The 20417-nt window shown below is 40.3% G+C and overlaps 1 protein-coding gene across 1 annotated transcript in view; it reads right to left on the bottom strand.

The window, feature by feature from the left end:
• Nucleotides 1–10542, bottom strand: part of LOC126480960 (uncharacterized) — a 30028-nt gene extending 19486 nt beyond the window's left edge. The window contains exon 1 of the mRNA XM_050104389.1: nt 10466–10542. The gene's annotated coding sequence lies outside the window, so the exon portion shown is untranslated. The remainder of the gene's footprint in view (nt 1–10465) is intronic.
• Between the last annotated feature and the right edge of the window lie 9875 nt (nt 10543–20417).

Below are 20417 nucleotides of genomic sequence, written 5' to 3'. Positions count from 1 at the left end.
CAGCGGAAAGAGGCGTCACCTGTTGTGCAGCATGGTAAATTTTTCACCGTTGCACTATGAGTTGAAAGTAATTTCTTGCGATTTCCTTATCGATGTTTGATCTGACTGCTTGTAGTTCTTTCGCAGAAGGGATATGGTTCAAATGGCTCTGAGCACTATGGCACTCAACTGCTGAGGTCATTAGTCCCCTACAACTTAGAACTAGGTAAACCTAACGAACCTAAGGACATCACAAACATCCATGCCCGAGGCAGGATTCGAACCTGCGACCGTAGCGGTCTTGCGGTTCCAGACTGCAGCGCCTTTAACCGCACGGCCACTTCGGCCGGCTACAGAAGGGATAAAAACGTTACAGTCTGCGAGAAATATCAGACGCTTTTTTTATAGCTCAACACGTCACCTCACAGCTAACGAAGAGGTACGCATTCTGACTTCCTCTTACGAGGCGAATATGTGCTAGAACTTGTAAAGCACTATTTAAAGAACGAGATTAGTAGAGATTTCCACGTGCAACGGCTTTCCTGGGCTGAAAAACCGTAAATTTACAATCTTTTATTACACCTCAAGCGATTACAAGTCAGATTATTCAATGGAAATGACAGGAAATATCAAGTGAACTTTGAGGCTTAATTCCGTGGACAGCAGGAAGTAACTCGTCGATCACAGAGTTGCCAAACATACCTTGCCTTGTTGCCAAATCTCAGTTACAGTACCAGCAGGAAGAAGACGAACCGATGTGATCCTACAGCGGGCTGGGAAGTGACCATAGGTGGCGTCTCAAAGACGCGGCTGCTATGGCCTGGAATACGTAATGCGTCTAATTCGCATTTCTGTAACTAGGTTTAGGGACTGGAGCGTAGTTACTAATAATACTCAGAACTTACTGCAAACTAAGCATCATAAATCAGTACCTCTCATAGTTGTTTTTATATTTCTTTCGTAACTGTACTCAAAACTAAGAAACTCATTCACTTACATCTTCGTGCCTCGCCGATAGTCGAGCACACCAAACAAATAAAAATAAAAAGAAGAATGTGTGTGTGTGAGAGAGAGAGAGAGAGAGAGAGAGAGAGAGAGAGAGAGAGATCAAAGTAAAAAGAATGAGAGAGAGGGCAAAAAATTGTTGTAAAGGAATTGAATACCGCTATGTATAGAAATCTTACATTAAAATGACATGTTCCACATCATTACAAAATGTCGTATTCATGATCTATGGAACAAGTATTAATCTGACCTTATCTCATCATATCATATTGCTGTCTAGCCGTGAACAGTCATGAATTACCGAAATTTTCGCCAGTATCAGTAACCAAATCTAAACTTGAAAATAAAAGACGACAGTTTTTGTAATAAACCGGGACTCCTATCAAGACTCTTTCATCCCTGTTAACTAACCATGAAAGATGTGTGATATGCCTCCATTCAGAAGTAACAAAGTGTGTATGTAGTTAAAGATGAATCTCAGGACGTGAAGTTCTGTGACGGAGATACAAACCCAACACATAATCGGATTGTTAACTAAGTAAAATCAAATGTTACGTATCGGTTCTTCTTACCAGCTGCTAGGTGTTTGAATCTAAAAGAAGGACACAAATTTTTGTGTCTGAGCGACAATCGAACCGCAGTCCTATCGTTCTTCTTTATCATCCACGAATACAGCTTAAGTATCAATTGCTTACTCACCAACAATAAGATATGTGCGTGTTTGACCAGAAATTGTTGGCAACACATGAACAGACATTAAAAATGCACGTTAATTTTCACTAGCGAGCCGATGTGCACGTGATAAGACTTGAAATGAAATTATGAATATTTTTGTACTGGATCAGAAATCGGACCCACATACTTACCTTTGGAGGAGACCTAGAGAAGAATGCAGTCTTGGAAAAAGAAACCAAATGATTGAACTATACTTTTCTCGAGAGATTCAGATACTCGAAAGAGGAGATACGAATTCGAATCACAGTGGCCACATTTCCCAGCCCCAGGAGTGTGCTGTAACAGATGATGTGCTTAGCTTAAAAAATTAGTCACGGTGGAAAAATGCGAATCTATGAAATGGTTAAGTAGAAGTAAGCTTCTGACGTGGAGATTATGCTATTCTCACGCCAACAGGATGTAAAGACTCTTCTAGGCATCATAGCCTCCATGTGAAGCCATTATGAAATTTTCACTAATGAAGGAAATTTCTTAGTCCTTGAATATCCACTATGAAGTGTGAAGTTGCCGGATAATTCGATTATTACAGTCATTATTACTATCATTTTCTTCATACCGCTGCTGGAACACATGTGCTTGAAGATCATTTGAGGCCTTTTGGTCATTACAGAAGTAGTTGCCAAGAACAGTTTCTTTCCCTGTCTACGGAATCCTTTTCATGTTAATATCAAACAACAGTAATAACTCGTAAATTACATTAAAACTAAAGTAATTGATGAAGACGTTACTTGATAACAAAATCGCGCTACCTTTCTTCATTTACTTGCGCCTAGAAATGGCTGTCGAATACTGCCAAACCAAAAGCCAAGGGATCACACTGCCTTCCGATGTACGTCACTGTGAGTTCTTTCATATGATTTGGTCGACGTGACCTGTTTCGAGTTGTGTATGACAGAGAATGTTTTAGAAAATCAATTGTTTTCCTTTGCAATAAACAGAAAGATTTTCATTCTAAGCTACCCAAGTTGAAAATTTTCGCCATATTAGTTCAAATTTAATATTCACTTCTATAATGTAGGAAAGTATTTCACAGTTGCCAAACCCACATCCGACTAATTGTCCTTACACTTAGTCTCTGACCATATATTCTAGCTCAGAGTGACACCAGTTTAAGTAACCTAATGTAGCGAAGACTGTTTGCCAGTACTCTTTCTCACCGGAAAATATACAATTCAATCATTGGGCTCCATAAGTACACTGTAACAATAATTTTTGTGTGTATGCAATGCATACGGATTGTAGAATTTAGTGGTGCTCTCTCTTCCACGTCTGCATACAATATGCCTGACCTAAATGGCCCTTTATCATTACAGGCCCTGGGCGGTGCAACATCATACTGTCAACAGTAATCTGCTTATACTGACAACCTCACTGTTCGGTTTACCTGATTTTGTAATCATTTAAATAAAACAATATGACCTTCCAGTGGGAGACATTTCGTCCCCCTTTATCTTGTGTGAAATTGGTCAGTAAGCTTTTTGCCTTCCAACCAGCGAAATGCGGCAGAGTACGGCCTGTAAACGATTCACAAACCACGAGCTAGTGCCGTTGAGACGGTTTCTTTAAACATTGGCGTAGCTAGAGGAATTTAATTTCTTCTTAAATCGTCTTATGCAGCAATGTTCACAGATATCTCAAATAGGAAAAGCTCTTTATCCAGGTACGAAGGTTGTAAAACAAACTTCCCACAGTTTGTGTCAGGTTGATCTTTCCGTCTGATAGCACTGCATAATTGATTTGTCTAAGAGGTATCACAAACAGTGTTCCTGTAGCTGTGGGAATCATTGGTTGAAAACGAGTTTAACACCAGTGGGTACAGCACTGCTAAATATTCAAAATGATTATCAACCTGAGATCATCCACAAACTGAGGTGCATTTATAATATTGAAGCTAGACTGTGCATCGTTGTCTTCCTTGAGTGGGCATTGGAATGCGTTGACACACACATATAAAATACAATGGATACTTCGAATGCTATAGTTAACGTTGCTCTCATAAACTAATTTTGTTTTTTTAATTCTTCTGGTTCTTAAGCATGCAATATGTGTTGTAGACACAGTCTTAGAGAAAAAAAACTGACCGCCGCCACACACACACACACACACACACACACACACACACAAACACACACACACACACATACACAAACACATTCTTTTTTTAATTTTTATTTGTTTGGTGTGCTCGACTATCGGCGAGGCACGAAGACGTCCGTGAATGAGTTTTTTAGTTTCGAGTACAGTTACGAAAGAGAGGTACTGATTTATGATGATTAGTTTGCAGTAAGTTCTGAGTATTATTAGTAACTACGCTCCAGTCCCTAAACCTAGTTACAGAAACGCGAATCAGATGCATTACGTATTCCAGGCCATAGCAGCTGCGTCTTTGAGACGCCAGCTATGGTCGCTTCCCAGACCGCTGTAGGATCACATCGGTTCGTCTTCTTCCCGCTGGTACTGTAACTGAGATTTGGCAACAAGGCAACGTATGTTTGGCAACTCTGTGATCGACGCGTTACTTTCTGGTGTGCACGGAATTAAGCCTCAAAGTTCACTTGATATTTCCTGTCATTTCCATTAAATAATCTGACTTATAATCGCTTGAGGTGTAATAAAAGATTGTAAATTTACGGTTTTTCAGCAAAGGAAAGCCGTTGCACGTGGAAATCGCTACTAATCTCGTGCTTTAAATAGCGCTTTACAAGTTCTAGCACATATTCACCTCTTACGAGGAAGTCAGAATGCGTACTTCTTCGCTAGCTGTGTGGTGGCGTGTTGAGCCGTAAAAAAGCTTCTGATATGGTTCGCGGTTCCTGTCTCGCAGACTGTAACGTTTTTATCCCTTCTGCGAAAGAGCTACAAGTAGTCAGAGCAAACATTGATAAGGAAATCGCAAGAAAATACTTTCAACTCATAGTGCAATGGTGAAAAACTTACAATGCTGCACAACAGGTGACGCCTCTTTCCGCTGCTGACAAGCAAATTTTGCATTTCTAGGAAGACATAACTTTATTTATGAAATGCCACATTTGCATAATTGTTGAGTATGACACAGCATACCATTTAAACACAGACCCAATCGAAGTCTAAGTGAGTAGTATTTTACTAATTCGTGCCGATTGAGGCACGTTTGTTTACAGATACTCAGTTTTATTAAAACAGACTTTCGTCTTATGGCTATCGTGGGTAGTTTTATTTCATTTATTATAATACAGTGCACAGTTTTCGTAAGGTTTCTTTCATGTTGTTGAATCAATACGAAACATGAGAGAGAAATTAATCATCAACGACATATGCGAATTCTCTTATGTTGTCTATAACAGTCTGACAATGCACATGCAGTTTATTGGTTGGCTTTTGGGGGAGGAGACCAGACAGCGAGGTCATCGGTCTCATCGGATTAGGGGTGGATGGGGAAGGAAGTCGGCCGTGCCCTTTGAAAGGAACCATCCCGGCATTTGCCTGGAGCGATTTAGGGAAATCACGGAAAACCTAAATCAGGATGGCCGGACGCGGGATTGAACCGTCGTCCTCCCGAATGCGAGTCCAGTGTGCTAACCACTGCGCCACCTCGCTCGGTGCAGTTTATTGATTACATCCATGTAGAAAACTTGTTCTGAGTTGAAGCTGTTACAAGAGGTTTGAAGAAAAATAAAATGCCACTATCAGAAGACAGCTAATGTAGAAAATAGTTTTCTATTTTGGCACGATGCGCTCTCCCTGTACATAATACAAAAGCTTCGAGATGCATCTGCTGCCTGGCCGTCTATTAAACCTAAAAGAACAAAATGTCGCAGAAGTTAGTCCTTTTTCCACATGCGGCTATATTGGGTTGAGAAGTGAAGGGAATTATGTTCAAAGTTCCATTAAGTAGGTAACTTCAGCAGACAGCAGAATTGCGTTTTAAAAAATGTAGGAGCGAATGTAATGGAACTTGTAAATCTGATCTAGGGTGCGCAAGGCTTATCGTTACACTACTACCCATCATATAGCTACAGCAGATTTAGAAGTCAGCAACAGGTCCTCCAGAAATTCCGAATTCCACAGTGCTGTGAGATAATGTGTATGGCTGGAACTAGACTTCTGAGAGACAGACAGTTACAGCTTTTCTTTTCCACTGCACGACGTTTTCAACAAACAGATAGCCCAATAGAGTAGCTCAAAAGGAAAGGAACGCTTCCTATTTAAATTTCTGCATCCTACACTGTTGGCAGTTCTGTGTAGGTGGCAGTTACGTGATTTTATTCCGGCGATTGTGAGATAGAGTCGAATGTATGCACTGGGTAGCCGAGGCAGCTAGTTCATGGCGATTCGGTCAACCAAGTAAATGAATGTACTGAACATGCTGCAAACCACTACAGGGAGCTTGTGTGTTAGAATTCTCATCAAGTGTTCCGCAACGGTGTTATGATAGAAATATGCATCACACAGACGAGGGTTTGGTGGTGTGTTGGATTGCTGATAGTTTCCTATGTTGATGGTCTGGGTTCGATTCCAACTTCTGCCAATGATTTTTAATAGGGAGAGACAGATTCTATTGTCTTCTGGCAACGCCAAGCGAATAAGGTATAACTTTATTGTGGTCTGAAATTCACATTAAACATGATATTCCTTTTGTACCGAGTAGACGTTAGGTTGAACCACAATAAAGTCAACAGTGGCGAAATGCGGGAACTCTGTCACCAGTAACCTTTCTTATACTAGTTATTTATTTCTAACGACGAAACAAACGCTATGTAGGGTAACAGGACACTAATTCCATCTTTTATTTAAGCTTCTGTATGTCGATGAAATTGGTTCTGAACTTGGAATGGAACTCAGACCGAGCTTATCGCGGAATTTGATCCCTTCGTGACAATACAGCTCCACTACTGTTTGTTGTGTGTTTAAAACTGCAGATTACTCAACATCTGCACGTATTGCGCATGAATGGGTTCGAATCCTGGCCCGGCACTAAAGTTTTCATTATGTATTATTAAGCTCTAGCATGAGAACACTTATCTGCTGGTGGATAACAATTTTGATTTTTAATGCACTTTTATTCGCTGTCAACACTAACAAAATCTGTCGTTTTTGACTCCCAGTGGGACACTGAACTATTTGAGAGATAACTGAAAGTTCAAGGATGTTATTCCGAGCTGCTGGCGGAGAAAAATTCAGTTTCTGTCGTCTCTTTGTGTGTGGTCAACAACGATATGTGTGGGGTTCGATTTCCAGTCAGGACTGAACTCTTCGTCATATTATTTCTAGTTCAAACATGCTCACATATCGCTTCTGGTGTAACAAACCCATATTTAACGTTCGTTTTCTCTAGAATATAACAGCGATAGGTGCCGGGTTGGAGTTCAGTTAAAACTTATATCTTCTGGAGCGAAAATCGGATATGTCACAGTTGATTGTGCTTCGATAACAATTCATTAGGTTCTGGGTTCCAATCCCTGTCCAACACAAAGCTTTACCTCACGGCTTTTGAAGTAAGTTACTTGTGAATAAGCAATATTTGACATTTCTCGTAGTTCGTTAACACAGACAATAGATGCTGGATAGGAATACGCGCCCATTATAAATGTCTGCGTTATGTAATTTAAAGTTTATATTTGCTAAATGATACTGTTTAAAATCGAGGTATATCACTCTCTGCATGCCTAGTCAGGAATGATTGTTAGTTTCCGTCAGTCGCGATATCTTAGTCTGCATGACCTGGGTTTGAATCCATATGCAGAACGAGACGGTTCGTCGTGTCATTTGAAGTTCATACATATTCTCAGCTAGCTGCTCATGAATAACTTAAATTTTTAACGTCATTTTGTGTTAAATAACAAGTACGATATGTTACTTTGAAGAGGAAATCATGAATAAGACGAACTTACTACGTGCATTGCCTATCTGACGTAATAATGAGAGTGGTAACATTTCAGGTATGTCATTTACTGCAATAAATGTGAGCTTACAAGCCTTAAGGCCTAAATGGAGATATTGAAAAAATTCCATTTCACCCATACTTTACTTTCAAGGATTCTATTACATTTGTATTAATAACATCATTATTAATCATACTGTGCTTAATTAATCCTTATCTGTGATAAGGTGTTCCCTGATATTTCTAGTATCGTGGTATAACTTTACATCTTGAATTATTGCGATACAGAGCAGTGTTTCCTAGTGGTGACTTGTTGTAACCATTTTCAATAGTCAAACGACTGTACCAAGGAGCGAGTAGAGGACCTGCTACAGAGCTGCGTTATGTGGGTTGCATGCGAACCAGGCGAAATGCAATTCAGGTCGTTCGGATACTTTTGAGCACTACAGTACATAAATGCGTCGTCTTAGAATAGTCTCATAGGACTACAGACGTTCTCCATCCGTACATCTGTATCCAGGACAAAGGCACGGGCCCTTGAGGTACGCCCGATGCTACCTCTCCCCTGGCTGTGCCTTCCTAATACGTTCCGTTTTAAAGGAATGTATCCAATCGTACTTGTTTTCGGATATTCCGTATACACATGCGACGGTGCGGAACTGTGTCGAAGGCGTCCTGTAGTCAAGCGACAGTGTATTATCGGGGCCTCATTTATCGTCTCAATTCTGAATCTTATGATCCAACAGATAAAGCCGATTTGTACGATTTGGTACTAGCAGAAACTGCGTTGATTCCCATATGGGAGTTATTCAGCTTTTAAAAGAGAAATGTATGAGTACAGTTAACGTTCCATAATTCAAGAAATTGGCGTGAGTGAGATGGGTCTATTGTTTTGCGCATTGTTGTTAGTACCTTCCTTACAGTCTGGAAGAACCTGCAACGATTTTCTCTGTCTCGTGATGACTGGGTGTTGTGTGATGTCCTTAGGTTAGTTAGGTTTAAGCAGTTCTAAGTTCTAGGGGACTGATGACCATAGATGTTAAGTCCCATAGTGCTCAGAGCTATTTGAACCATTTTTGAACCTGCACCTACTTCCTCTCACGTGGCACGGTCCGATATCCCGAAGGCCAAAGCTAAACTAATGCTAAAAGAGGGCCAGTTAGTCAGCACATTTAGTAGAGAATCTATGCCTAACGGTTATCTTGTTCTGGGATCTCTATCGAGCGATCTGTGCTGTCACCCAATTATGTCCTCACCTATTTTTGTATCCATTATTGCATCTGTACGACAGTTGAACGTATGAATTGCAGTTTTCGTGCTTGGGTAGCCCAGTGGGTAGAGCCCTTGCCCACGAAATGCAAAGGTCCCGACTTCGAGTCGCGGGCCAGCACACAGTTTTAATCTGCCAGGAAGTTTAATATTTCTCCTGGTTTTCTGAAATCATTGTGGAACTGCCAAGTGAACTGCTATTAAAGCTGGTGTGCGGATTCCAGGAGGCTGGAGACGTATCATTAGACTTTTGGAAAAATATCAACCACACAATCCCGAATACAGAAAGAGCAGTTACCTGATAGAAGTATCACATAATCAGCTTAGCGACTCAGGCATACGTGTTGTTGACAAGAACAGTATTCAGAAGAATGGAAAAGAAAACTGAGTATCTGCTAGGTGACGATAACTCTGCAGTTCGGACAGATAAGCGCACCAGAGAGGCCGTTCATAAGTTGCGAGTGATAACGAAATCAAATCAAGACACGTTCATAGGATTTTTCGACCTGAAAAATTCATTTTACAATATAAAATTGTTGCAAGATGCTCGAAATTCTGAGAAAGGTAGGAGTAAGCTCTGGCGAAAGACAAATAATGTACAATATCGACAAAAACAAAGACGAAATAAAAACAATGGAAGACCATGAACGAAGTGTTCTGATTAAGATGGAAGTAAGACAGGCATGTAGACTTTTAACTCTGCTGTTCAATCTAGTTGTCGAAGAATAAATGGCGGAAATGAAGGAAACGTTCAAGAACGAAATCAAAGTTCAGGATGGAACCGTATAAATGATAAGATTCGCTGATGACGTTGCTGTCCTCAGTGACAGTGAAGAAGAATTATTAGTTTGACGGAACACTTTGAGAACCCTGGTACGATAATGCAACAACTTCTTTATTTTGAAGATTATCAAAATTACTTAAAAAATGAGGAAAAGTTGTTTTATTCAGCCATGACTTCAATTTTGAAATCATAACTAATTAAAAAGAAATCAAAATAACATTTTTAAGAACTTACTTGGATAATCAAAATATCGGAAAAACGCAATATTGTTAATATAAACAAATGTTATGGTACTGCTATGTGAATTCAAATGGTAATCGCTGGAGAGAAGAAGACTTGTTTATGTGAAACGCTATTGAGGAAGTTTAGAGAACCGAATCTATTATCACGTAGTGACCGTGAAGACAAGATAAATAGGGCCCTCATGGTAGCATATGAGGAGTCTTTTTTCCCCCATTTCATTTATGTGCAGAACAAGAAAGGAAATGGTTCCACCATGGACACATCTTGGTGGCGTACGGAGTATGTATTTAGATGTAAAAGTGAAATATTCCTCTTGGGATGTCAGAACGGTTTCCTGAAGTAATCGTACTTTCCAGCTTACTTCACTTCGTTGACTCATTGTGAAAAAAAAAAATTCGTGACTGTTAGAGCTCTCGATTCCGTAGCTTTGCGTCACGCAGAGTGCTTTCAGTGGGAAGTTCTGAGGCTTTCGGAGAACGATTAAATACAATATGTTATTTCTTATTAATTTCGGTGTGTTTTAATAGATGAGACAACATGCAGACTTATGGGAAAAAAGATGAACTGTTCACATTTGGAACGAAACTCACCACTTTAGCGGAAATGTTGCTTTCGAGTCTTCGGGAGAAGTGAAGAGCAACATGAAAACGGTCGTCTTTTGTACTGACTCGAGAATAGTTACGACGTCATTTTTAAAACAGCTTCGAAGTTAGTGACTCAGATGCCACAGTTATCAATGGAGGAAAATTTTCTCGTTGCTGAGTGGCGGCTTTAAAATATGCCCTTCACCTTGTCCTGCGTTGGAACGTGGTTGTTTACTGTTTGCTCAGAATATTTTCCTTACACTCAGCGCGTGACCGCGAACTAGATACGATAACACCTCCTATTGTTTGTTATTTTACCGAAACTTGTTCTCATCTGAATTTCCATTATTATCTTAGAAATGTAAGGCCTTTGTTTAGCTTTTACGTAGTTCACCTTCATCTTCCACAAAAATATCATTCATAATTTCTGTACATTCATTTGAAATGAAGTTTTTCGTTCAAAAAGATGATCAGGACACAAAAGCCGAGGCAGTTAACAATGAAACTATTGCAAGGGATTGAACTCTATAGTGTCTCTCATCAGTAATAAATTAACAATGCCAATATGTAAATGACGGAATAATGGCATACATCTTTCTGTGTTATAAAAGTAATTATCTGGATGTATAAATGCAATTGGACAATATTTCTTTCAGTATCAGTGTACGTCGATTAATTTTTTTGACTCGACCATTGCTTCCTATCGATATAATTTCACTGTAGTCTATTACACGTTTCTCAAACTCCACCTGTCGCTCCACTGTTGCCCCTGTACTAACCTGTACGGCACCCAATTAACCTGTCCTCTACTCTGATATGAGCGACTGTTTTCCTATTATCTCCTTATTTCGTATTTGATATGTGCAATTTGTATGATTTATATTCTATAGCTACCGTTAGACTGGCGAGGACAGTAGGAAATTTCGAATCGAAAGAGGAGTTAGGCTAGGAGATTCTGTACCGCCAAAGCCTGGAGGTACTCTTCAGAGCCACCAACTGGGAAAACGAAGAATAAATACGTAATAATACAAGTCTCAAACATCGTCGTTTTGCTTTGACACTGTACTAATTGCTTCAGATGCATAGAATCTACAACATTTAATGGAAGAATTTAATACAGAGAAACTGAGATGAAGTCTGAAAAACTGCTACAATAAATCTAAAACAATGTACAATAAACACATCAAAATGATAATGCCCCGCATTAAAAATGAAGATATAGAACCAACGAGCTGATGAGATTTTGCATTTAGAGCAGTTATATTCAACGAATTCATGTGTAGCAAAATACGAGGGCGTGCTGAAAAGTAGTGCCTTCGAAATTTTTTCTTCTGTTCTCAATATCGCATATTACTCGGTCGACCTTCCCGCTCCGTTGATGCAAGTTATAAACCCCTGCCACTAGAGGGCTCAGAATTCTAGCTATCACATGGTGGTGTATAACGTAGCTAGGTCGGTGCGTGAAAAACAACTTGCTGTAATCGAGTTCCGATTGCGACGAGTCTTTCCGGCATGACAATGCCGAACCAAGCACAAGCGCTGCCATATCTGCAACAGTCCGACGTCTTAGGTTCGCCGTCGTCGATCATCCTCCACGCAGTCCCGACATGGCCCATATGATTTTACATTTTTCCAAAACTTAAAGAACGCCTTCGAGGACTTCACGATGATAGTGACGAGCGGTGCATGCATAGACTGGGTTGTGGCTCCATCAGCAATGTCAAACATGCTACAGGGCGGTATCGACAAAATGGTCTCTCGTTGGGAGAAATGTGTTCGTCGCCAGGGTGACTATGTCGAGAAATAAATATGTAAATATGCAGAATAAAGATGTAGAATGTTAATAACTATTGTATTGTTTAAAAAGGTCTACGAGTTTTTTCATAACGAATTCGGGGACACTACTTTCCAGCATTCCATCGTAAATCCATGAACCTGAAGATTGGAATTGCTTGGAAAAGTCTAATATAGCGACCTTCATGCGACAGTAGATGTCACATGGCTAATGGTAATGATGATGGAATTTAAATGATTTCTATAGTTTTTAATGAAATCTGTTAGCGTAGAGGAACTACATGTTTAAAACAACCGCTCAAGAGGTAGAATATGAACCCACATTTTTCAGGATTCGAGATGGAGACGTCATTCTGAATCAATAGCTGCCAGAGGCTTTGGCCAGAAAAACTGAAGATATGAAGCTAAACGGAGGCAGCGCAATAACTTTCGTGTTACCTCCAATAACTGTCTACTGAGAATAGTTCTGAAGTAAAAAATGAAACACATTTGACATGAATGCAGAAGTGTTTCATTTTTTATTTCAAAACTATTGTCAATGGACTGTTACTGGAGGTAGCACGAAAGTCATCTACATATCGTGACGCTAGAAGGTAGTTCCGTATATCACAGATGAACATTCACTGAATTAGCGTCAATGACGAAGACTATGCAACTTTATCATTCTACAAGTGTAGTGAATGTTGTTGCTGTGGTTTTCTTTCCAAAGGCTGGTTGGATGCATGGTTTGCATCCTAGTCTATCGTGTGCAGTCCCCTTAGTCTCTAAATAAATACTATAACCTAAACATATTTGAACTTACTTTCTGTATTCATGCCTTGGTCTCCTCCTACAAGTTTTACCTCCTCTTCACCCCATCACACACACATCAATCCACTATGAAACTGAAAATTTCTTGATGCCTCAGGATTTGTCCTATCAATCTAACGTTTCTTTTAGCCACGTTGGGTCATAAATTTCTTTTTCCCACAGTTCGAATGAGTATCTCGTCATTAATTATTCGGTGTACCCATCTAATTTCAGCATTATTCTTTGCACCATATGTCAAGAGATTCTATTCTCTTCTTGCCTGAGCTGTTTCTCGTCAATGTTTCACTTTCACAAAAGGCTACAAACTGGACACTTCAGAGAAGACTTTCTAATTTTTAAATTTATGTTCGATTTTAACAGATTTATCATTTCAAAAACCCCTTTATCTCATCCACTGCCTTTTGTGTCTCATTTCGTAATCGAATTTCCTCATCACCGCCTAATTTAACTCTGGTATATTCCATTACCCTTGTTTCACTTTTGTTGGTGTTCATTTTCTAATTTATTATGAAAGTCATATGAATCCCATTCAACTGCTTTTCCAAGTCGCTTCCTGTCTCTAACAAAATTACAAAGGCAATGGCAAACCAATTCCGTTTCCAAATTCCTCTTTTGTTTTCTTTACTGCTTCCTGAACGTACAGACTGAATAACATTGCGGACTGTTTGCAACTTTGTTTCACTTTCCCCTATCTTTCATGACATTCAGCACTAGTAACTGCAGTCTGGTTTCTATATACGTTGTAATTAACTTCTCGCTACTCCAGTCAACATTATTAAAAGCTTTCTCTAAATCTAATAATGCTATAAACGTCTGTTTGCCATTCTTCAATCTATCGTCTACGACGAATCGGAGGTTCAGTAATGCCTCGCGTGTTCCTACATTTCTCCGGAACACGAACTGCTCTTCCCTTAGGGCGCCTTCTACCAGTTGTTCAATTCTTCTGTAAATAAATCGTATCAGTGTTTTGCAGTCAGAGTTTATTAAACTGATGGTACTGTAGTACTCACTCGTTAACACATGCCTTCTTTGGAACTAAAATTAATTGCTTCTGGAAGTCTAACAAGGAACCCATTGTGTGCAGCGTCACAAAAGGCCATTAACGTTTACGGCGTTCAACTCCCCACATACTGTCCACCATGTGACCACAATATTGGGCGCAAGTGGTGACAGGGGGCGGGACTGGAGGTGTCCATCGCATGAGGCTACAGAGCGTGGTTGAACTGCTTAGTCGACGAATAACTCACAACAGTGCTACAATGCTTGTGGTGTTTAAACAAAGCAGAGCAATGACAACGATAAACAAGGCAAACGTTGTATTATATCTACAACAACAGTTGCTGAAAGACCAAAGGAATTTCACAGAGTGAGAAGGAAGTGACAGATGAAATATTAGCGTGTCTCCAGATGAGATAGATGGTTAACAGGTGAATGTGATACTAAAGCACGTATCAAGCCAAATAGTTCATCATACTTGTCGGACAGGGAGTCACAAATCCTGCCTCCAGTGAAACGCAGTAGAGGAAAATCGTTGTCCAGGAGTGGGTAAATGGGTACCAAACATAATTATATACATGGAAGAACATCCGCAGAACAAAAAGTAAATAAGTAAAAAAACCATTTATAGACAGATTTAGAATAAGTGCACAGCAATATGATAGTGTAGCACGTTTTTTTTTGTTTTTGTTTTTCTTTTTGAGTCATCAGCCTTCCGACTGGTTTGATCACGACCAGCCGCGAATTCCTCTACTGTGCTAAACTCTTCATCTCAGAGTAGCACTTGCAACATGTGTCCTCAATTATTTGCTGAATGTATTCCAGTCTCTGTCTTCCTCTATAGTTTTTCGCTGTACAGAACCCTCTAGTGCCATGAAAATCATTCCCTGACGTCTTAACAGTTGTCCTATCGTCCTGTCCCTTCTCCTTGTCAGTCTTTTCCACGTATTCCTTTCATTTGTTTATTTTACATGTCTAGCTCCGTAAGACCAAACTGAGGAGCAAATCTCCAAGGTCATGGAATGTGTCAGTACATGAAATTTTGAACGTACAGGTAATAACAGATAGAATAAAATGTTTAGGACCCAAAATAAATCAAATCATACCTTTAAGGTAACGCAATCAACAATATAACATAGGAATGAGCTTTATTTTTCGAGAATTTCCTCGACAAAATAGAAGGAGTAACCTATGAGGAAACTCTTCAACCTCGATTTAAAAGCGCGTGGATTACTGCAAAGATTTTCGAATTCTGGTGGTAGCTTATTGAAAATGGATGCAGCAGTATACTGTACACCTTTCTGCACATGAGTCAATGACGTGCGATCCAAACGCAGATTGGATTTCTGGCTAGTATTAACAAAGTGAAAACTACTAATTCTTGGAAATAAGCCGATACCGTTAACAAGAAACGACGGTAAAGATTATACAGGGTTATTACAAATGATTGAAGCGATTTCACAGCTCTACAATAACTTTATTATTTGAAATATTTTCACAATGCTTTGCACACACAAACAAAAACTCAAAAAGTTTTTTTAGGCATTCACAAATGTTCGATACGTGCCCCTTTAGTGATTCGGCAGACATCAAGCCGATAATCAAGTTCCTTCCCCATCGGCGCAGCATGTCCCCATCAATGAGTTCGAAAGCATCGTTGATGCGAGCTCGCAGTTCTGGCACGTTTCTTGGTAGAGGAGGTTTAAACACTGAATCTTTCACATAACCCCACAGAAAGAAACCGCATGGGGTTAAGTCGGGAGTGCGTGAAGGCCATGACATGAATTGCTGATCATGATCTCCACCACGACCGATCCATCGGTTTTCCAATCTCCTGTTTAAGAAATGCCGAACATCATGATGGAAGTGCGGTGGAGCACCATCCTGTTGAAAGATGAAGTCGCCGCTGTCGATCTCCAGTTGTGGCATGAGCCAGTTTTCCAGCATGTCCAGATACACGTGTCCTGTAACGTTTTTTTCGCAGAAGAAAAAGGGGCCGCAAACTTTAAACCGTGAGATTGCACAAAACACGTTAACTTTTGGTGAATTGCGAATTTGCTGCACGAATGCGTGAGGATTCTCTACCGCCCAGATTCGCACACTGTGTCTGTTCACTTCACCATTAAGAAAAAATGTTGCTTCATCACTGAAAACAAGTTTCGCACTGAACGCATCCATGAGCTGTTGCAACCGCGCCGAAAATTCAAAGCGTTTGACTTTGTCATCGGGTGTCAGGGCTTGTAGCAATTGTAAACGGTAAGGCTTCTGCTTCAGCCTTTTCCGTAAGATTTTCCAAACCGTCGGCTGTGGTACGTTTAGCTCCCAGCTTGCTTTATTCGTCGACTTCCGCGGGCTACGCGTGAAACTTGCCCGCACGCGTTCAACCGTTTCTTCGCTCACTGCAGGTCGACCCGTTGATTTCCCCTTACAGAGGCATCCACAAGCTTTAAACTGCGCATACCATCGCCGAATGGAGTTAGCAGTTGGTGGATCTTTGTTGAACTTCGTCCTGAAGTGTCGTTGCACTGTTATGACTGACTGATGTGAGTGCATTTCAAGCACGACATACGCTTTCTCGGCTCCTGTCGCCATTTTGTCTCACTGCGCTCTCGAGCGCTCTGGCGACAGAAACCTGAAGTGCGGCTTCAGCCGAACAAAACTTTATGAGTTTTTCTACGTATCTGTAGGTGTCGTGCCCATATGTCAATGAATGGAGCTACAGTGAATATATGAAATCGCTTCAATCATTTGTAATAGCCCTGTATATATTGAGAGGCCAATGTCAGAATGCCCATACTAGTGAACGGGGATCAAGAGGTTCGCGAATTTATACCACTTATAGTCCGGATCGCCTGTTTCTGAGCCAAAAATATCCTTATAGAATGGGAAGAGTTAAACCAAAATATAATACAGTACGACATAAGCTACTGAAAATAAGCGAAATGAACTAATTTTCACGTCGTACGATCACTTACTTCAGATACCGTTCAAAGGTGGTGGAGGTTAGTATTTAACGTCCCGTCGACAACGAGGTCATTAGAGACGGAGCGCAAGTTCGGGTTAGGGAAAGATTTGGAAGGAAATCGGCCGTGCCCTTTCAAAGGAACCATCCCGGCATTTGCCTGAAACGATTTAGGGAAATCACATTAAACCTAAATCAGGATGGCCAGAGACGGGATTGAACCGTCGTCCTCCCGAATGCGAGTCCAGTGTGCTAACCACTGCGCCACCTCACTCGGTGATACCGTTCAAAAAGCAAAAATGGCAGCATTAAGTCTTTGAACAAGATCCTGAACGTGGACTTTCCACAACAGTTTACAATCCATCTGAACACCCAGAAATTTGAACTGTTCATTTTCACTAATCATATACCCATTTTGTGAAATTAAAACGTGGGCTTTTGTTGAATTGTGTGTTAGAATCTGTAAAAATTGAGTCTTACTGTGATTTGGCGTTATTTCATTTTCTACAAGCCATGAACCTACGTCATGAACTGCAGTATTTGAAACAGAGTCAGTGTTGCATGCATCATTTAATACCAAGCTAGTGTCCTCAGCAAACAGAAATATTTTAGAGTCACCTGTGATACTACAAGGCATGTCATTTATACGAAGAAGGAACGGGAATGTCTCCAACACAGGTTACTGGGTCATCCCACCCTTCCCCCCCCCCCCCCCCCCTGCCGCCATTTGACTGTGCCACACTTAGACCCCACATCACAGCCATTCTCAGCACTGTAAATAATGTCCTTTCGTTATCTGTTGTTAAAGTAAGAGGTGAACCAATTGTGAGCTGCTCCCCGTATTCCATAACGGTCCAACTTCTGGAGAAATGTTTAGCAATCAACACAATCAAACACTTTAGTTAAATAAAAAAAATGTGCCTAGCGTTAGAAACCACTTCTTGCAAATGGCTCTGAGCACTATGGGACTTAACATCTGAGGTCATCAGTCCCCTAGAACTTAGAACTACTTAAACCTAACTAACCTAAGGACATCACACACATCCATGCCCGAGGCAGGATTCGAACCTGCGACCGTAGCGGTCGCGCAGTTCCAGACTGTAGCGCCTACAACCGCTCGGCCACTCCGGCCGGCTTCGAAACCACTTGTTAAATCCATCCAATGCCTCACAGAGAAAAGAGAACGTATCATTTTCAGTTGTTAAACTACTTCTAAAGCCGAACTATACGTTTGATAGCAAATTATGTGACATAAAATGATCAATTATCCTTTTGTACACAGCATTTTCAATAACTTAAGCAAACAGAGATGTCATAGAAATAGGTCTAAAACTGTCTACATTATCTCTTTCTCCCTTGTTATAAAGCGGCTTTACTACTGAGTACTTTATCTTTCAGGACGCTGTCTATTCTTAAAGGAAAAATAACAATTATGGCTAAGTACTGGGCTAACATGTGCAAGATAGTACTTTAATATTCTGCTGGGCACTCCATCATATCCACGAGAGTCCTTAGTGTTCAGGTATTTTATTATTGACTCAATCTTCCGCTTGCCAGTGTCACAGAGGAGTATTTCAGCTGTCAATTTCGGGGAGGTATTTTACAAGAGAGTTATATGATTTCCTGTCGAAACTAAGTTTCTATTTAATTCACCAGCAATGCTCAGAAACTGATTTTTGAATACTGTGAATACATCTGACTTAGAAGTAACAGAAATACTTTTACTACGAACAGACTTTACATCGCCAACCTTGAGCTGTTGACCAGACACTTCCTTCGCAACTGACCGTTTCGATTTAATTTTATCCTGTGAATTAGCTGTTCTATTTGCGTACCATGTAGTCTTTACCTTCCTAATAACATTTTTAAGTACCTTACAATACTGTTTGGAATGGATTACTGTAGCTTGATTACGAGTTCTTCTAACATTTTGATATTATTCTCACTTTGTTCTACATGATATTCTTATCTCACTAGTCAGCCACCCACTAGCACACTGTTTAGAACGTTCTAATGGAAAACGACTCGCAAGAAGCATGTGAAATGTGTTAAGGAAAGCATTATATTTGTCGTCTATGTTATCCACACTATAAACGTCCTGCCACTGTTGTTACTTAACAAGATTTAAAAGACTATTGCCGTTGGATTAACTTTCCTACATAGTTTGTTATTATATATAACATTTGCTTGAGTACGAAAGTCTTTTAGTGTTAAAATTTGTGTATCATGATCCGAAAGGGCATTCGCACTTTTACTAACAGAATTACCATGTAGTAATGAAGAACGAACAAAAATATTTCCTGTGGCTGTGCTCTTGCCGTTGGTGGGGAGGCTTGCGTGCCTCCATATAGCCGTATCGTAAGTGCAACCTCAACGGAGGGGTACCTGTTGAGAGGCCAGACAAACGAGTAGTTCCTGAAGAGGGGCAGCAGCCTTTCCAGTAGTTGCAGGGACAACAGACTGGATGACTGACTGATCTGCCCATGTAACATTAGCCAAAACGGCCTTGCTGTGCTGGTACTGCGAACGGTTGAGAGCAAGGGGAAACTACAGTCGAATTTTACCCGAGGGCATGCAAGACACTGGAAGATTTCAGATAGATTATGTAATGGTAAGACAGAGATTTAGGAACCAGGTTTTAAACTGTATGGCATTTCCATGGGCAGATGTGGACTCTGACCACCATTTATTGGTCATGAACTGTAGACTAAAACTGAAGAACCTCCAAAAAGGTAGAAATATAAGAAGATGGGACCTGGATAAAATGAAAGAACCAGAGGCTGTAGAGGGTTTCAGAGTGAGCATTAGGGAACGATTGACAAATACAGGGGAAAGAAAAACAGTAGAAGAAGAATGGGTAGCTTTGAGGGATAAAATAGTGAAGGCAGGAGAGGATCAAGTAGAAGGGATAGTAGAAATCCTTGGGTAACAGAAGAGATATTGAATTTATTTGATAAAGGAGGTAATATAAAAATGAGTAAATGAATCAGGAGAAAAGGAATACAAACGTCTAAAAAATGAGATCGACTGGAAATGCACAATGACTAAGCAAGGATAGCTAGAGGACACATGTAAGCACGTAGAGGCATATATCTATAGGGGTAAGATAGATACAGACTATAGAAAAATTACAGAGACCTTTGGCGAAAATCAAGAGCACATATGTAAAACCAGCTCTAAGGAAAGAAGCGAAAGCAGAAAGGTGGAAGGAGTATGTGGATGGTTTATGCAAGGGCGACGTACTTGAGGGCAGTATTATGGAAATGGAAGAGGACGTAGATGAAGATGAAATGGGAGATATGATACTGCGAGAAGTATCTGACAGAAAACTGAAAGACCTAAGTCAAAAAAAGGTTCCGGCTATAGACAACACCGCATTAGAGCAACTAATAGCCT

This window comes from Schistocerca serialis, chromosome 5 (genome assembly GCF_023864345.2).
Source record: "Schistocerca serialis cubense isolate TAMUIC-IGC-003099 chromosome 5, iqSchSeri2.2, whole genome shotgun sequence".
In the NCBI taxonomy this organism is placed as follows: domain Eukaryota; kingdom Metazoa; phylum Arthropoda; class Insecta; order Orthoptera; family Acrididae; genus Schistocerca; species Schistocerca serialis.
Note: the sequence above shows the minus strand (reverse complement) of the source record. Positions and strands in the feature narration are given on the sequence as shown.